We start from the raw sequence: 20,004 nt of genomic DNA, 5'->3' as shown, positions 1-20,004 counted from the left end.
GATTAATTCTCCTCTGTCCACATCAATCACAGCTCTTGCTGTGGCTAGGAAGGGTCTTCCAAGGATGATGGATTCATCCTCATCCTTCCCAGTGTCTAGGATTATGAAATCAGCAGGGATGTAAAGGCCTTCAACCTTTACTAACATGTCCTCTACTTGTCCATAAGCCTCTTTTCTTGAGTTGTCTGCCATCTCTAATGAGATTCTAGCAGCATGCACCTCAAATATTCCAAGTTTCTCCATTACAGAGAGTGGCATGAGGTTTATCCCTGACCCAAGGTCACACAGAGCCTTCTCAAAGGTCATGGTACCTATGGTACAGGGTATGAGGAACTTTCTAGGATCCTCTTTCTTCTGAGGCAATCTCAGTAAATCCAATGCGTTTAGTTCATTGGTGAACAGGGGAGGTTCATCTCCCCAAGTCTCATTACCAAATAATTTGGCATTCAGCTTCATGATTGCACCAAGGAACTTGGCAACTTGCTCTTCAGTGACATCCTCATTCTCTTCAGAAGAGGAATACTCATCAGAGCTCATGAAGGGTGTAAGGAGGTTCAATGGGATCTCTATGGTCTCTAGATGAGCCTCAGAGTCCTTTGGTTCCTCACAGGAAAACTCCTTATTGATCACTAGACGTCCCAAGAGGTCTTCCTCCTTGGGATTCACGTCCTCCTCTCCCTCTTTGGGTTCGGCCATGGTAATTAATTCAATGGCCTTGCACTCTCCTTTTGGATTCTCTTCTGTATTGCTTGGGAGAGTACTTGGAGGGATTTCAGTGATCCTTTTACTCAGCTGGCCCACTTGTGCCTCCAAATTTCTAATTGAGGACCTTGTTTCATTTATGAAACTTACAGTGGCCTTAGATAGATCAGAGACTAAATTTGCTAAATTAGAAGTATTTTGTTCAGAGTTCTCTGTCTGTTGCTGAGTAGATGATGGAAAAGGTTTATTATTGTTAAACCTGTTTCTTCCACCATTATTAAAGCCTTGTTGAGGCTTTTGTTGATCCTTCCATGAGAAATTTGGATGATTTCTCCATGATGAATTATAGGTGTTTCCGTAAGGTTCACCTAAATAATTTACCTCTGCTATTGCAGGGTTCTCAGGATCATAGGCCTCTTCTTCAGAAAGTGCCTCTTGAGTACTGTTGGATGCAGCTTGCAATCCATTCAGACTCTGAAAAATCATATTGACTTGTTGAGTCAATAATTTGTTCTGAGCCAATATGGCATTCAGAGTATCAATTTCAAGAACTCCTTTCTTTTGAGGCGTCCCATTGCTTACAGGATTCCTCTCAGAAGTGTACATGAACTGGTTGTTAGCCACCATGTCAATAAGTTCTTGAGCTTCTGCAGGCGTTTTCTTTAGGTGTATGGATCCACCTGCAGAAGTATCCAATGACATTTTAGCTAAGTCAGACAGACCATCATAGAAGATATCCAGGATGGTCCATTCTGAAAGCATGTCAGTAAGACACTTTTTGGTCAGTCCTTTGTATCTCTCCCAAGCTTCATAGAGGGATTCACCTTCTTTCTGTCTGAAGGTCTGAACGTCCGCTCTAATCTTACTAAGCTTTTGAGGAGGAAAGAACTTGGCTAAGAAAGCCTTGACCAGCTTATCCCATGAGTTTAGGCTATCCTTAGGTTGAGAGTCCAACCAGAGTCTAGCTCTGTCTCTTACAGCAAAAGGGAAAAGTATGAGCCTGTAGACTTCAAGATCTACTCCATTAGTCTTTGCAGTATCACATATCTGCAAGAATTCAGTTAAGAACTGAAAAGGATCTTTAGAGGGAAGTCCATGAAACTTACAGTTTTGTTGCATCAGAGAAACTAGCTGAGGTTTCAGCTCAAAATTGTTTGCTCCAATGGTTGGAATTGAGATGCTTCTTCCATGTAAATTGGAATTTGGTGCAGTAAAGTTACCAAGCATTCTCCTTGCATTATTGTTGTTGGGTTCGGCTGCCATCTCCTTTATTTGTTCAAAATTTTCAATAAGGTTGTCTCTGGATTGTTGTAATTTAGCTTCTCTTAGTTTCCTCTTCAGAGTCCTTTCAGGTTCTGGATCAGCTTCAACAAGAATGCCTTTTTCCTTGTTCCTGCTCATAAGAAAGAGAAGAGAACAAGAAAAGACGAGGAATCCTCTATGTCACAGTAAAGAGGTTCCTTGTTGTTAGTAAAAGAAGAAAAGGAATAGGGGTGAAGAAGAATGAAGAATCCAAACTCAAAGGTAAGGATAGGAGCAGTGATTTGAGATGAGGAGATGTTAGTAGATGAATATAGAAGGAGATGAGAGAGAAGGAGAATTTTCGAAAATTATTTTTGAAAAAGAGTTAGTGATTTTCGAAAATAGTTTTTGAAAAAGGTTAGTAATTTTCGAAAATTGAAATAAAAAATTAAAATAATTAGTTAATTAAAAAGAAATTTTGAAAAAGAGGGAAGATATTTTCGAAAATTAGAGAGAGAGAGAGAGAGAGAGAGAGAGAGAGAGAGAGTTAGTTAGGTGGTTTTGAAAAAGATAAGAAACAAACAAAAAGTTAGTTAGTTAGTTGAAACAAATTTTGAAAATCAATTTTGAAAAGATAAGAAGATAAGGAGTTAGAAAAGATATTTTTAAAATCAAATTTTTTGAAAAAGATAAGATAAAAGATATTTTTTTGAAAAGATATGATTGAAATTAGTTTTGAAAAAGATTTGATTTTTAAAATCACAATTAATGACTTGATTCACAAGAAATCACAAGATATGATTCTAGAACTTAAAGTTTGAATCTTTCTTAACAAGTAAGTAACAAACTTGAAATTTTTGAATCAAAACATTAATTGATGATGTTATTTTCGAAAATTAGGAGATAAAGATGAGAAAAAGATTTTTGAAAAATATTTTAAAAATTTTCGAAAATAAATAAGAAAAGTGAAAAAGATATGATTTTTGAAAAAGATTTTGAAAAAGATAAGATTTTCAAATTGAAAATTTGATTTGACTCATAAGAAACAACTAGATTTTAAAATTTTTTGAAAAAGTCAATTCAAATTTTCGAATTTGATGAGAAGAAAAAGGGAAAGATATTTTTTTTATTTTTGAATTTTTAATGATGAGAGAGAAAAACACTAAAAATGCTCAATGCATGAAAATTTTAGATCAAAACAATGAATGCATGTAAGAATGCTATGAATGTCAAGATGAACACCAAGAACACTTTGAAGATCATGATGAACATCAAGAACATATTTTTGAAAATTTTTATATGCAAAGAAAACATGCAAGACACCAAACTTGAAATTTTTCATGTTTAGACTCTAACAAACGAAAAATGCATATGAAAAACAAGAAAAGACACAAATCAAGAACACATCAAGATCAAACAAGAAGACTTACCAAGAACAACTTGAAGATCATGAAGAACACTATGAATGCATGAATTTTCGAAAAAATGCAAGATGAATATGCAATTGACACCAAATTCAAGAATTGACTCAAGACTCAAACAAGAAACACAAAAATATTTTTGATTTTTATGATTTTCAAATTTTTTTGGTATTTTTCGAAAATTAATTGAAAAAGAAAAATAAGGATTCCAAAATTTTTAATATGAATTCCAGGAATCTTGCACTGTTAGTCTAAAGTTTCAGTCCAGGAATTAAACATGGCTCACTAGCCAGCCAAGCTTTCAATGAAAGCTCCGGTCCAAAACACTAGACATGGCCAATGGTCAGCCAAGCTTCAGCAGATACAAATCAAACATATAACAGCTGATATTTCATCCAACTTTATATGCTTATAATTTGGAAGCCCCAGTCCAAAAGAATTTAGACATGGCTTTACAGCCAGCCAGGCTTCAACATGCTTCATGAAACTCTAGAATTCATTCTTAAAAATTCTGAAGAATTTTTTTTCGAAAACAGGTGAGAAAATTTTGAAAGATTTTTGAAAAATTTTTGAAAATAAAACAAGAAGAAAATTACCTAATCTGAGCAACAAGATGAACCGTCAGTTGTCCAACTCAAACAATCCCCGGCAACGGCGCCAAAAACTTGGTATGCGAAATTGTTACTCAGATTTGTAAAATTATTTTGTTCGTTCTTTCCCTGGCAATGGCGCCAAACACTGGTGCACAAAACCATGGTCCAAACATAACTTCACAACTTCGCACAACTAACCAGCAAGTGCACTGGGTCGTCCAAGTAATAAACCTTACGTGAGTAAAGGTCGATCCCACGGAGATTGTTGGTATGAAGCAAGCTATGGTCATCTTGTAGATCTCAGTCAGGAGGATATCAAATGGATATGGAGTTTTTGAAAATTAATAATAAATAAATAAACTGAAAGTAAAGATAGAGATACTTATGTAATTCATTGGTGAGAATTTCAGATAAGCGTATAGAGATGCTTTCGTTCCTCTGAACCTCTGCTTCCTACTGTCTTCATCCAATCAATCCTACTCTTTTCCATGGCTGGCTTTATGTAAGGGCCTCACCGTTGTCAATGGCTACTTTTGATCCTCTCTGGAAAATGGTCCGATGCGCTGTCACTGCATGGCTAATCGTCTGGAGGCATCACCATTGTCAATGGCTGCGTCCCATCCTCTTTTGAAAATGGTCTAAATGCTCTGTCACGGCACGGCTAATCATCTGAGGTTCCCGATCATGCTGGAATAGGATTCACCCTCCTTTTGCGTCTGTCACTACGCCCAGCAATCGCGAGTTTGAAGCTCGTCACAGTCATTCAATCCCCGAATCCTACTCGGAATACCACAGACAAGGTTTAGACTTTCCGGATTCTCATGAATGCCGCCATCAATCTAGCTTACACCACGAAGATCCCAATATCTCAGACTCGGTCCCCTGTATTAGTAATCTAAGAGATACGCATTCAATCTGATGTAGAACGGAAGTGGTTGTCAGGCACGCGTTCATAGGGAATGATGATGATTGTCACGTTCATCACATTCATGTTGAAGTGCGAATGAGTATCTTAGAAGCGGAATAAGATGAATTGAATAGAAAAATAGTAGTACTTTGCATTAATCTTTGAGGAACAGCAGAGCTCCACACCTTAATCTATGGAGTGCAGAAACTCTACCGTTGAAAATACATAAGTGAAAGGTCCAGGCATGGCCGAATGGCCAGCCCCCAAAACGTGATCACTATGATCCCAAAGATGAACTATAAAATCATATGATGCCTAATACAATAGTAAAAGGTCCTATTTATACTAGACTAGTTACTAGGGTTTACAGAAGTAAGTAATTGATGCATAAATCCACTTCCGGGGCCCACTTGGTGTGTGCTTGGGCTGAGCTTGAATGTTACACGTGTAGAGGTCATTCTTTGAGTTGAACGCCAGTTTTGGTGCCAGTTTGGGCGTTGAACCCCACTTTGCAACTTGTTTCTGGCGCTGGACGCCAGAATTGGGCAGAGAGCTGGCGTTAAACGCCAGTTTGCATCGTCTAAACTTGGACAAAGTATGGACTATTATATATTTATGGAAAGCCCTAGATGTCTACTTTCCAACACAATTGGAAGCGCGCCATTTTGAGTTTTGTAGCTCCAGAAAATCCACTTTGAGTGCAGGGAGGTCAGAATCCAACAACATCAGCAGTCCTTCTTCAACCTCTGAATCTGATTTTTGCTCAAGTCCTTCAATTTTAGCCAGAAAATACCTGAAATCACAGAAAAGCACACAAACTCATAGTAAAGTCCAGAAATGTGAATTTAACATAAAAACTAATAAAAACATCCCTAAAAGTAACTAGATTCTACTAAAAACATACTAAAAACAATGCCAAAAAGCGTATAAATTATCCGCTCATCACTGGGTGTAGTGACAGACGCAAAAGGATATTAAATCCTATTCCAGTATGATCGAGAACCTCCAGATGATTAGCCATGCAGTGACAGCGCATTGGACCATTTTCACAAGAGAGGATGGGATGTAGCCATTGACAACGGTTATGCCCTACATACAACTTGCCATGGAAAGGAGTAGGATTGATTGGATGAAGACTGCAGGAAAGCAGAGGTTTAGAGGAACGAAAGCATCTCTATACGCTTATCTGAAATTCCCACCAATGATTTACATAAGTATTTCTATCTTTATTTTCTGTTTATTTATTATTATTATTCGAAAACTCCATAACCATTTGATATTCGCCTGACTGAGATTTACAAGGTGACCACAGCTTGCTTCAAGCCGATAATCTCCGTGGGATCGACCCTTACTCACGTAAGGTTTTATTACTTGGACGACCTAGTGCACTTGCTGGTTAGTTGTGTGAAGTTGTGAAGTTATGTTTGGACCATGGTATTGTGCACCAGTTTTGGCGCCATTGCCAGGGAGAGAATGAGCAACAAATTTTACAACCTCAGAGTAACAATTTCGCATACCAGCGCTCCTTGCAAGGAAAACAAGCAAAAATTGGCTGAATTGCACTCAACAAGGTTCGAACCATGGAGCTGAGGTGCGCTACCTTTGTTTCCTTCACAAGGCAAAGTGGCGCTGAAGTGCTTCCACCAAGGCTCGAACCTAAGACCCCATTCCAGCAAACTAATGCTCGGCTCTCCCCATTCACCCAACATTGTTGAGGCAGCACCAAAGCTAGGAGCGCTAGCAATTTGACACAGTCCAGGGAGCTTGTCACGCAAGGGAGGCAGCGCCAAGGGAGTTTGGTGCGCAACACACAAGCAACATGGATGCTGGGCTCTCATGGATAACCGAGCATTGAAGAGCTGCCCAATAAAAAGCTTGTCACGCATCATTGACACGGCCAAGTCCCAAGGAATGCTGTGCTCTTGGTGACAACCGAGCATTGCCCTGGGAGTGGCATCCATGGGCCAAAATTCAACCAAAATTCCAATTTAATTCAATTCTTCACCAAATTAAAAAGCCCACTCCAAATTCTAAAATCCAAAAATAGGAAGTGTATAAATAGACCTTAGTTTGATTTAGAGAGCACCCTTTTTTTTCTTTTTACTTTTCTTCTACCTTTTTACTCTTAGGATTTCTAGAGACTTTAATTTTTATTTTGGAGAGCTTATTTTTAGATTTTAAATTTGGGTTTGGGGATTGAGAAGAGAATTGAATTCTCTTGCTCTCTGTTCTTACTTATGCACTCTCTACTCTTTGTTTTGAATCTTGGATTGAGAATTGAAGAAATTCTGTTTCATTCTTGATCTGAGATCTCTCTTGTTTACTTTCTGCATAATTTCAAAGAATTGAGAATTGAATCTGAGTTTTCATTTACTGCTTTCATCTCTCTTTCTTCTGCAATTTGCTTTCTGTTGGATCAAGGAAGGAATTGAGATCTGGACTTGTTCTCTAGTCTCATCCAACCCCTGAGATCTTCAATTTCTCTTTTAGTTATTGCAATTGAGCTGAATTTACTTTCTGTTCTACTTCTTCAAGCAATTCTTCTCTTCTGTTTAGATCTGCTGCCATTTGAATTCACCTTTTACTTCTCTATTGATTGTCATTTACACTCTCTTGTTTAATTTCTGAGATCCCAGCTCCCAAAGCCCTTTATGATTCAAGCAATTTACATTTCTTGCACTCTAAGCTTCAGCTATTTACATTTCTTGCAATCTAAGCTTCTGTCATTTATATTACTTGCACTTTAAGATTCAGCCTCTTTACTTTCTTTGCCCTTTAATTTTACAGTCAATTACCCCTCTCCCTTTAAATTTCATGCAATTTAGCTTCTGTTGAATACAAATCACTCAAATCAACACTTGTTTGCTTGACTAAATCAACCACTTAACTAAAATTGCTCAATCCTTCAATCCCTGTGGGATCGACCTCACTCATGTGAGTTATTATTACTTGATGTGACCCGGTACACTTGCCGGTGAGTTTTGTGTTGGATCGTTTTCCACACATCAAACTACACCCTGCAGCTGTAGGTTAGTGTATGGCATCCAGTCAACCTGTTCACAAAACGTAAGACATATCATATAAAAGTTTCAAAGTTAATTAATATGAAGTTATAATTCTTAAATATTTATCACTTACGTAGAGGATGCCGATCCCATTCAACTTACGTCTATAATGTCTAAGCTTGTTCTCGCCTCTGGCATTATCCGGATGGTACTCAACCCACCTAATATACCGCAAATGATTACACATCACAACTCTATTTCATTAACTCACGAAGAAAATCGAAAAACGAATAATACCTCTCAACTAGCGAAAATTGACGAGTCTCAAATCCATCCGGCCGTAGTAGTAGCATACAGTGATAGGCCCAGAAGAGTGGCAAACTGACACAACCACCCAAATTGCGCTGACTATGCTCCGTGGCACGAACATCTGGCAGTATAGCCATGCTAACATAGCCGATCCCCATGATAACCTACCACATCTATGAAGGTCCTCTAGCAAGGACAGCCACCTGATGTGTACTCGAGAGTCAGATGCGTCTGGGATTAGGATACCCCTGATCACCTGCATGATATACCCTCTGGTGTAGCACAACAGGCGCTCCTCGGTCGGGTCCTCCTCCACATCTCCGCAAACGGTATTCTGAAACCAGCTAAGTTTGACAGTCCACTTTGTCTGTGATTGTCTATCCTCTGGACCCAGAACAATACCCAGTAGCTGTTGGCAGAAGTCCTCAATGGGCTGTCCATCATGGTGCTGCTCCCACCCACCGATGCAGCCACTAATAGGACCACCATCGATATTAAGTCCCAATTGGTACGCCACATCCTGCAAGATGATAGTCATCTCCCCGCATGGCAGATGAAACGTATGGGACTCAGGTCTCCATCTCTCAATCAATGCTGACGCCAATGGCAAATCATGCTCGAACTCCACCATGTGCGCCACATACTCAAACCCAGCTCGTCTGAGATATGGCCTAATTTGCTCAGGCGGGCGTCTCATCGAATTTCGTCTGGTGCGTAAGATTCGAGACACCTAACGAACAAAATAAACAAGTTAAAAAAATAAGATCAACAAATAAAATTACAAATTCACCTTTCATTACATTATAATAAACAAGAATGATAAAAATGTACCACTCGATCAAGTCTGTCTGCTATGTGCTCATCCTGATCCAGTCTATACAGGGTATGCTTGTACCCCAATAGCTACTGCTCCATCACTACACTCTAATAAAATAAAATAAACTGAATTTAATTCCTTTCACATTAACAAATTTATCATACATATTCAAACTAATTGTCTAACTTACATCTTAATCAGTTTATAAGTTTACTAATTAACATGTACTACAACTAACTACATGATCACAACTAAGTATATAAACATACTAGTTATCAATTAACTGATAATTCAATCAAACTAACTTCTCATACATATTCTAATCTAACTACATATTCAACTAACTTACATCTTAATCACAATTTAAATTAACAATTCTCATTAAACTAACTAACAATTAACTAATAAGTTACTCTAACTATAAAGAAATATGTTATAAACAATAACTTAAATTGAAAAACCGATAACAAAAGAGCATACTAACCTGAAACTGATGATAGAGTAGATAAAAATTTTTACAGGCATCGAAAGACAGAAGATTTGGCAGAGAAGACAGTAAAAACACGACAAATGAAGATGGAAGAAAGGAGATTTGGGTGATAGAAAATTCTGAAAACGACAAAATGAAGGTCCCACGAGTTTATATAGTGGTATTTAAAGTTGGAATAATTTGTTTTAGGAAATAAATTTTTTTTGTTTATTTCGAAAAAAAATCCCAAGATTGATTGTTTATTTTTGTGTTTGTATTTTTTAGCCTTTTCTCACTGTCTGTGCATGTGATTGTAGTGAGTGAGCGAAGTATAAACGAGCTTGTTTGAAAACCTATGAATTAAAATTCACTCAAGAATTAGAATTCTTCTCCTTGTTTTGGAATAAATACAAAGGAATGATTTAAACTCCTTTGCGAATTTCAATTCTCACTTTTTCCTTATTTACAAATTAGGCCGAAAAGGGTTTGATTTTAAAATTAATTCTCACATCAATTTAACTTAACATGTCAAATGTAAAAAATATCCTTATTTAAATAAGTGAATGTTTAATAAAATAGTTTTGTTAAGGACAAAATTGTAAAAGAAGAAAATTTAACTCATGTAAGAGTTATTCCAAACTAAGAAATTGCATTCTATTCTATTAGTATATTAAAGTCATTCCAAACAATAGAATTGACTTTCAAATAGAAATGAATTCTTTTCTTAAAGAAAATAGAATTCTTTTCTTACACTTAAATACTTTCCAAACAAGCTCAAAAGAAAAGTTATTATATGAAATTATGAAATATTAAATTTTATTTTATATTTAATTAAATCGGTTCGATCATGGTTTGAATCTGGTTAGACTATTAGACTATTAAACCAGTCATTCGATTGGTTTATTGACCGGTTCAATTTTTGCAACTTTGATAATAACTATAATCTCGATTTAAATTTTTTGATACAATAAATTTTATTAAATCTCTATTACATCAAATAATCTCTCATTTAAATTTTGTTAAGATCTTAGCTGCTTAGCGAGTAACAAACAACTGAAACTAGTTCTCCCCTAACAACTACACAGAATTATCTAGCCATTTCTTTTTCATTCTTTTGCAGTGAATGTAATACCCTAACTTTTAGCACCTCATGATCGTACCAAAAGTAAGGCGTTACTAACCTAATTCCTTTTATTATCTATTTAATATTGAGCCTTTATGCGTAAACCTATCGATGGTTTTACTAAAACTTATAACTTTTTCTACAAGAACAAACAACACATATTCACATACTTCATATTAATAATACATTGTTGTATTACATACAAAAGCAATTACAAAACCTACCCCCTCTGAATGAAACTCTAACTAACAAGACGAGGGAAAAATAAATTCTAACAACTCATCTCGTAAGCATATTCCTCTGTGCTCCTGCAGCTTCGTAATAAGCCTTTGCACCTGTAACTGAAAGGGGTGGAAATAGGGAGTAAGAATTGGGGAGTTCCTAGTAGGGTTGGGGTGTATAGTTATATCCATTTTATATATACTTGGTCAGCAACAACAAACAACAAAGTACGAGCCAATTCAACAATTACAGAACACAAAATCCAATCATAAGCCCACACAATCATAGAAAACACACTCACAAACAAATATGAACAAACAAGTATGATGCATGTCTATCCCTGGTGCAGGTAATGAGCTCATCTGTCGGTTTCGACCCGCTCCCGACGTAACTCAGCAACCTTTGTCTGAGTTTGGTTTCCAGTGTCATAACCTCTGTAAGCAACCTCTGTCTTACAGGTGCGACTCTCTTGAGCCGATGTATGCAAACATAACCTCTGTAAGCAACCTCTGTCTTACAGGTGAGGCTCTCTCTAGCCAATGTATCTAGCGATAACCTCTGTAAAGCAACCTCTGTCTTACAGGTGCGACCATCCCCTGGATTGGCCGATGTATCTCTGGAAAGCAAATCTCGGTGGACTCACCACCATATCTCTGCTCATTTTCAGTAGGTAAACAATAATCTCTGCTTCTCTCCTTTTCTTTTCGTTCTTTCTTTCTTTTAAAACCAAAATCAGCTCTTTGTGACATTCTCCAAAACCTTTTAAAACAATTTCACTTAAACCAATTCTTCTTTCAAAAGACAAAGAGAAACTATTTATTAGTTAAACTCGTCAGCAAGGCCTCTAGACTTTAGGGGAGCGACAACCAATCTCGTTTTCTTGAGTTCATTATAAATCCTTAACAATCATTTTGTTAAACTGAATTTAATCAAATAAAGTTTCTAAATCAAATCAAAATCAAATCATACAAATTAGAAGTTCCGAATCAATTTCTAAACCAAAACCAATCCCAATTTCATCCTTAAAACTAATTCTTTAACTTTTTCCAAGACGTAGCAAAACGAAACCATTCAATCAAAATTCAATTACTTTTAAAGTTCACTAAAACTCCTCCGAATGAAATTCTTAAGTCAAATTCAAAACATAAGCTCTTTTCATATTTAAATCAACCTTAAAACATAATGCTTTTTTTTTTTAAATAATTTAAAGTCGTAAAATAATTCTTTTCAAAATAAATCAAACTCAAAACATATACTTTTCTTAAATGAATTAAACTCGAAACATAAGTATTTTCTTAATAAATCAAACAATATACCTTCTCAAATCCAATCTTTTTCTAAATAACATTTCAAACAAAGTCTTAAATTTTATAACAAAACTTCAGTAGCATCTCCCCTAAAGCTTGGACATTGCCATCCTTCTCGGGTCCCATCCTAACTATTTCTCAAACTCTTTCAAATCATTTCCAATAAATCAAAACCATTTTTAATATCAAACATTTATAAAATCAAACCAATTAAAAATCAAACTGCCTCCAAAATCAAACCATTTTCATATCTTAAATCATGTTATCAATTCATCAATTCATTTCTTATTAAATCTCAATGCCATCTCAAATTTCACGAATTCTATTTGATTACCAACAACATTCTAGCCACGAATTCATCAAAATAATTCTGTTCTTGGCTGCATTTAAACCGACCAAACCCCCAAACTAATCACAAATATCAATATATCACAAAAAATCAACATAAATTCAGTCAAATTCAATCAACAATCAATCACAACATCAATTCACTTATCCAACACCAATTTAACTGATGATAAATTACCAAAACTCTACCTCCGTACGAATTCAAAATATTCAAAATTCTAGTGAAGCTTTCTGATCGAGCTGCCGAAGAAGAAAACGTCAGAAATCGTTTGTGTCTCCTAGAACTTCAATTGGCCGAATTTGAGGGGAAGGGGAGCTACGTCACCATCAACTTCTACCAGACAAAAATAACGCCAACGTGTAGAAGAGGAAGATACAAACATTTTTACCGGATTAAATTTTTTATTGGAGTTACGGATCAAAAGAAATCGACAAAAGAAAAATATAAGGATCTCACGGTTTTCACCATGAAATTTGGCCACTCTCTCTTTTGTTTGGATAACATGCAAGTTCGGTTATTGCATAATGAATGTGCTTAATGGATTTGATGGTGATTAAACCCGCCGCGGGTCCACGGTGCACCTGCGGAACCCCGAACCATCGTAGGAGCTCCCACTAACACTTAAAAAATGATGAACGTGAGTTTCAAACACAGGACTGCGTGTAACCACAACTTCCCCCTTGCCACTACGGCAAACTTGATTCTTACAAATAGATAAGACAAAAATATATATATATAACAAAACGTAATAATTTTTTATTTTTTTTTATTTTTTTAAGTATGAATTTACATGGATATCAAACAAGTAACAACATATAATATACAAATATATTGATATATTGATATTGGTTGTGTTATCTTTTATTTTTTTATTTATTTAAATTGAAAAAATATTTTGTACTAGTAAATAATTTATTATCTCTTTTTGCATTATAAATTATATCTAAGAATTGATATTTAAATGTTATTAATATGTTTTTAAAAATATGCATTTAACTTTTAATTCTAATTTTATTCTTATAATTTTATATATTTTTTTTTAATTATGACCGAGTCAACCGAATAAATCAGTGACCCACCGATTGAACCAGTTATATAACCGGATCAATTACCAATTCGATTCTGATAACTATGTATATATGTATTGAGGCATAAGCTACATTTGGCTTTAATGAAGGATGATTGTATGATTATATAATGAAACTAATGAGGTGTCATGGTTGTATATATGCATTTATGGATAAAAGCCACATTCTCAAATCCATTTTCCTTGTTCCCTTTAATGATTTCGGTTAGTTAAATGGAACAAGTATTAATATAATAATAATAATAATAATAATAATGATATTTAAAAAATTAATTTAAATTTTGTTTACCAAAATAGTTTTTAATAAATAATTCAAACTATTAGAATAAGTTATAATTAAGTTAAACTTCAATAATCATAAAATTTTATTTAATTATTTTTGATAAAATAATTTTTTTAAAAATAAAATTTTAATAAATATAATGACACATAAATAATTAATTATTTAATTTTCAAAAATTCGAAATCTTACGGTGAATGATTCTTACACTAGACACATATCTCACTCTATCTTTTCTCTTCTCTTCATCTGCGTTTAGATTCAGAATTAATAAAAAAAAAAGATACTGTCTCAAATTTTACTGAGTTCGATGTTATTTTATACATGTAGCATCTTAACATATCAGAATTCATACTCCTTTGTCAAATCCATCAAAATTCTCATACTTTGTCCCTTTTTGTGTAAAGCTTCGGAAGAAAAAAAAGATGGATCCATCGTCAATGCTGTATAGCCAGCTCAAGGTTCGTGATTTCTATGAGATTTTGTATTTCTTGACTATAAATTTTTTTGGGTCACAATCAAGATCTCCCCTTCCCCTTTTTCTTTTGATGTGTTGTGGTTCTGTGAATGTGTTAAGAGGCTACAAAACCGTTTTTCCTGTTAGCGGGGTCCTAATGTCATTGAATCAGAGGAACACATTATGAAGATGGCTAAACCACTACAAAAAATTACTGGAATAGCGACCGATATAGCAACCGATTTAGCGACCGATTTGGATGGTCACTAAAACCATGGTCGCTAATAAAAAAATAGCGACCAACTTCGGTCGCTAAACGTTAGCGACTGATTTTAGTGACCAATTTGTTAACAAAGCTACCAAACCCTCACCAAAGAGCATCGGTCGCTAAATCGATCGCTAACAAAATCGGTCGATAAATTGTGACCAAAATTTTTGTCGCTAAATCGGTCTCTGAGTAAATCGGTCGCTAATTCGCGACCTGTGTTTCGGTCTCTAATTCGCGACCAATATGTCGGTCACTAATTTGTGACCAACATTTTAGTCTCTAATTCGATCGCTAAAAGTGAACATGTATTTTAGCAACCAATATTTCATTCTCTAAATCGGTCGCTAATTAGCAACCAAACATTCTAGTGACCAATTTTCCATGGTTGATCCTAATTTTTTAATTATCGATTTTTTACTAAATTTTTACATCTAAGGCATCAAATATTGAAAAACCATCGACACAAAACCTATACCTCAACACATAAAAATAAACAACACTTAAACAATAACAAAAAATATGTATATAATTATCTTTTATTGGGTTATTAAATCTCTAATATTAAATTCGTAATATCTAACTACATAACAAAAAAAGAGCATTCTTTATATAATTCTATGTAAAAACAGAAATAGATATGTAATTTTTCTATGTAAAAAGACTGTCAAGAGAATCAGCTCCAAGGGTAGCAAACTTGGACTCTCCAGTGACACTTGAACCCTCTGGCAGTGCCAATTGCTTCTTGACTATGTCACAGACTTTCTGCACTGTCTCTTGGTTCGCCTGCACAGAATAATAAAGTCCATGGTAATTAAATCTTGTTAAATATGACGGAAATTCATACACCACATCAGTACTATCTCTAATATTTGTTCTACCTTCCTGTAATTCTAGGCACATAATCTAGAATCACAAGCAGAAGGAACCAAATTATAATTCAGGCAGAATGAACAGAGGTTTTTATCCACTGTACTATCTGTATAATATAACGTCAAAATTAGCAGCACCAAAAATCAACATGTAAAGACAGAAAAAAAAAAAAAAAATGCTAATTCACCCATGTTCAATTAGTCTTTTTCTTTTAATGAACAATCATTAGGACTACAATAAAAATCACCAAAATTTTTCTGTAGTTCCAAGTTTCTTATTATTTACCAAATTCAAAACTGAAAAATTACTTAAACCAATCAATATAAAATCTTTTAGGTTTACTTATGAAAATATAGCATGAATGAATTGCATAAGGCAGGGTGAGTTTTGAATAAACTAGAAAGTAGCCTCTATTTCTTCTTATCTGATCCCTGGAGCAAAAATATATGAACTTATGGGTCACATTTATATAATTGTGTCTCTATTGTCTCCTTAAAGCATTGATTCCTGAGGTCCAAATATCCCCCACCTCCACCTTTCTTTCATTAACATCATTTTCATTAGGCATTTAATGTAATACACCCTCATAATTACTCATGAATTATTGTAGTAGTACTACTACTATTTTTTTAGAGTAGTTGATGAATGAATACTTTTTTTCTCTCAATGAGGACAAGAGATATAATTTGCCGTACCACTCATCAAAATTCAAAGAAAGCCATTGGCAACCACCGCTTAGCTAAAATGTTTTTGTTTTAAACGTGCTTAAGTTTTCGGCCTATGGTTTTTATTTTATTTTATGAGATTAGACCATTGGATCTAGCTATATATATATTTGTGGGAAATAGATCTTCTGAATTTATGTTTTCAAAAAATGCATCACATACAAAAGGCAATCCCTGGTTCTTGCTAATGCTTCAGCATGAGCCTCTTACATTACAAGATCTGCTTTACATTCATGGCTGTGACCACATAAATGATAATTATTTTTTTATTATTTTTATATCTATACTATGGCAAGTTAATGTGAAAGTGATATTTGAGATGGAAAGAAGAGGGCGTGTTCGATTGTTAAGCTGGCCAGTTCAACCTATTTAAATTCAGTCTACCGATGTAAATGTAGACAATAGAGACACAATTTTATAAATGTAGACAACCATACCTCTATGCTCAAAGCTCATTTAAATAATGAAGGTACAAGACAAGCAGTGCAAGTACTGGTTACCTGCCGTAATATAGAAAGTAAATCTCCTCCAACGCAATACTCCAAGAACAACCATAAGTGAGCAGAAGTTTCATACCTATATTGACTAAAAGCATTAGTTAACAACCCTTAATATACTTTTAAGGAATTAGAGCATGTAAGAGTGAAAAACGAAAAGACTTACTTCGTGAAGAACCTTGCTTCTCTGTGACTTGTCTACGCTTTTGATGGCGTAATACTCAATGTCTTCTTCTTCCTGCCTTTGTACACGGTCTACAAATCCACAAGAACAAAGAAAGATTAATAAATCTACATCATTTAGTTCGATTCAAGAAAAGTTTAACCCGAAAAAAGAAAGGAAATGGAAGAAGGTTACCGAGTATTTTCCACGACCAATAGCTTCGTAAATATGGTACTGGTTCATAGTGACGGTGGACATTACTTGCACAATCTTCCAATGTTCAAGAGAAAAATGCAAAGCGCAATAAAGGAAACAGAAACAAACATTAAAACAGAGAAAAAGAGAAATAGATTAAGGTGAAATGCAACCTGCTCCTGGTATTCCTTTGCATATTGCTTTATTGCATATTCAATAAAGCTATATAAAGAATAAGAAAATGGTGAGGAAACGTGCAATAGGGGTGGAGATCCACGCCACAATATATATATATATATATATATTATCAATATATGTCACAGACTCTTTAGAAGCCAAATATAATTTAAGAATTTAAAAATAAATAAATAAATAAAAACCCCAAGGTTGAAACTAGTGATGACTCATTAGAAATTCTAATAGACATTGTTGTGTGCGCACTCTTATAGTTCTCATAAAGCTATATAACAAGCCTGCAATCACAATTCACAACTGGAAATATTTCTAACAGCACCATTTTGTTTGAAGCACATCAAACACAAACAATGGCACTTCTAATCTGCAGCATATGCGCATACAAGTTAGGATTATTGAAAAGAAAAGTATAGGGTACCAACATATTATCTGCAAACTTATTGCCAACAATGATTAATTATTATATTTTAAACACATATATAAAGAGACGAATCCAAAAAATATATCTATAAAGACACTTCTATTAAACACAGCTATAAAAAAAACATTTTTATTAGACACATCCACAAAGACACTTCCATTAAACACAGTTATAAATAAGAGTTGGCAGAAATGCTGTTGGTAACATAGCAGGATTGTTATTGAAAAAGGGCATAATGAATTACCACATTCCCACATGACGAATGCATTGAAAGAAGAGATCTTTCCAGAACATACAAATCAACAGCTTTATCTTCTGGTAGAGTTGAAGTGAAGCTCAATCCAAAGTCAATTAGGACCTGCATAAAAACACAATTGAGTTATGAAAGAATATCAATGGCAAGATCTAAAGATGCATTAAAGTTCAGACTTGTAGTTTATCCACGAAATTCTAGGCATCTTATAGTTATATTGTAAGATGAATCAGCAACTAAAATTGAAATTGGCCACTTGAAATTATACGATGAAAAACAAAGAAATTTTTGCTCATGTTGGAACTTAGTATCTGTTAATGCCCTATGAGGAGTGTAAACTGCAACTTGAAACGTCCAAGCAACAAGAAATTTTACCATCATTTCTTTTTTATTTTGTTATGTAGTAGAGATTAATTGAATAGATAGATTAATACAATCTAAATATTATAAACAGAACAGATATTGTAAAATATTGAAGAATGAAAATTTATAGAATATTATGACAGAGTATAACTCGGTTGTTAACTAGCAAGGGTACCTGATAGAATTGAAGCGATGTTCTTCTGCTCCGAGCTAAGCCGTTGAAGATATATGTGGATTTAGGAATTAGGATTACGATCTCCCTCTAGAGACTCACCAAGTGCCAAGAAAAATACTCTTCGATTACCTTTGCAAAATAACCGAGCTAAAGGAATTAGAAGAAAGCGATTACCTTTGCAAAATTGGAACAGTAAGACGGAAGAAGCTTCGAGAAGGTTCCAGATCCGTGCCTGGAAACCTATTCGGAAGACCTTTACGATGGTATTAGCGAGAGAGAGAGGGGTTCGTATGATCAGATCAGAGAACGAAGAAATCAAAAACAGATAAAAAGAAAAACCTGAAAACAGATCTGAGAGAAAGAGCGTTTTTATTTACCTCTTTGAAACAGATCTGATTTGCTTCTTCCTCCGTGAGCTGGCTTCTGATTTCTTATGGAGGCGGGAGGTGAGGCGGCCGTTTCCGTGGGAGGAAGAAGACGACGAGGAGATGGCGCCGCGACCGGAGAAGACGACGCGGACGGAACCTCAGGAGACGGCGGCGAGAGGCGCACAGAAGACAGCGGCGAGAGGCGCACAGAAGACAGCGGCGAGAGGCGCGGAGAAGACGGCGGCGAGAGGCGCGGAGAAGACGGCGGCGAAAAAGACGTGAACGCCAGCAGAAGGTTGGAGGAGATGAGAATGGTGTGGGTGGCTTAGGGTAAGGTTGGGTAATTTAGATAACAATTCAACTAGCTACCTTTTAAAAATTATATAATATTCAATTTTTTATTGTAATAATTTTAAAAAAATTAAAACAAACACATTTAAAAATTATGAATAGATTTAGTGTCTTTTTAAAACTAAATACATATTCAAAATACAAACTAAATAAAACTAAAATTTTAAATTTTTGTTTCTATTTAATTATTAATATATTATAATTTAAATACATATCTAAAAATCTAATTATTCAAAATTTAAAATTTTGATTTTAAAATTCTAAAATAAATCTTAAACCATCTATTTATTAAGTAAACCCATACAAAACACTCAAAAAAGTAGAAAAGTCACGTTTGCCCCACATGAAAATTTAGAGAAGTCATCTTCCGCCGGCATTCATCTGTGCCACCTTCCTCTTTTACGCTCATTTTTGACGCTGCCTTCCTCCTTCTCGACGCTCATTCACAATGCCGCATTCCCCGTCGTCAACACTCATCTTCGTCGCCGCCTTCTTCTTCCTCGTCACCGTTCATTTGCATTAACGTCGCCGTTCGTCGACGCCAAAAACTTACCTAAGGTTTGGATGGATTTCTCACACAATTACTTTTTTTTATTATTTTATATAAAATTTTTTTGAAATAAAAAATCAAATAAAATGGCCTGAAGAGATTTTCATATATATTACAATGTTAAATTATTTTTGCATGTGCAATTTCTGTATTTTGGAAGTGTTTTAAAAATATTTTCCGTATAACTTCATAATTTTAGATGTGTTACAATTGTTTTTTAATGTTTAAATTTAAATTTTAGATTTATAATTTTAGATGTGTTCCAAAAATATTTTCTGTATAACTTCATAATTTTAGATGTGTTACAATTGTTTTTAATG

At 34.8% G+C, this 20,004-nt stretch overlaps 1 long non-coding RNA gene across 4 annotated transcripts; it reads right to left on the bottom strand.

Annotated features, from left to right (window-relative positions):
- Window positions 1-15,275: 15,275 nt before the first annotated feature.
- LOC107634113 (uncharacterized) lies at window positions 15,276-19,134 on the bottom strand. 4 transcript variants are annotated; one of them, XR_015902448.1, is made up of 8 exons: window positions 18,793-19,134; window positions 18,416-18,668; window positions 17,869-17,982; window positions 17,182-17,230; window positions 17,009-17,083; window positions 16,817-16,905; window positions 16,654-16,729; window positions 15,276-15,341 (listed from the first exon to the last, which is right to left on the bottom strand). It is a non-coding gene; the product is annotated as an uncharacterized LOC107634113 (long non-coding RNA). The 4 variants fall into 4 exon arrangements; XR_015902447.1 differs by having other exon boundaries at window positions 17,009-17,230; XR_002363010.2 differs by lacking the exon at window positions 17,182-17,230.
- Window positions 19,135-20,004: the final 870 nt, after the last annotated feature.

This window comes from Arachis ipaensis, chromosome B1 (genome assembly GCF_059453495.1).
Source record: "Arachis ipaensis isolate K30076 ecotype BB chromosome B1, ASM5945349v1, whole genome shotgun sequence".
Lineage (NCBI taxonomy): Eukaryota > Viridiplantae > Streptophyta > Magnoliopsida > Fabales > Fabaceae > Arachis > Arachis ipaensis.
Note: the sequence above shows the minus strand (reverse complement) of the source record. Positions and strands in the feature narration are given on the sequence as shown.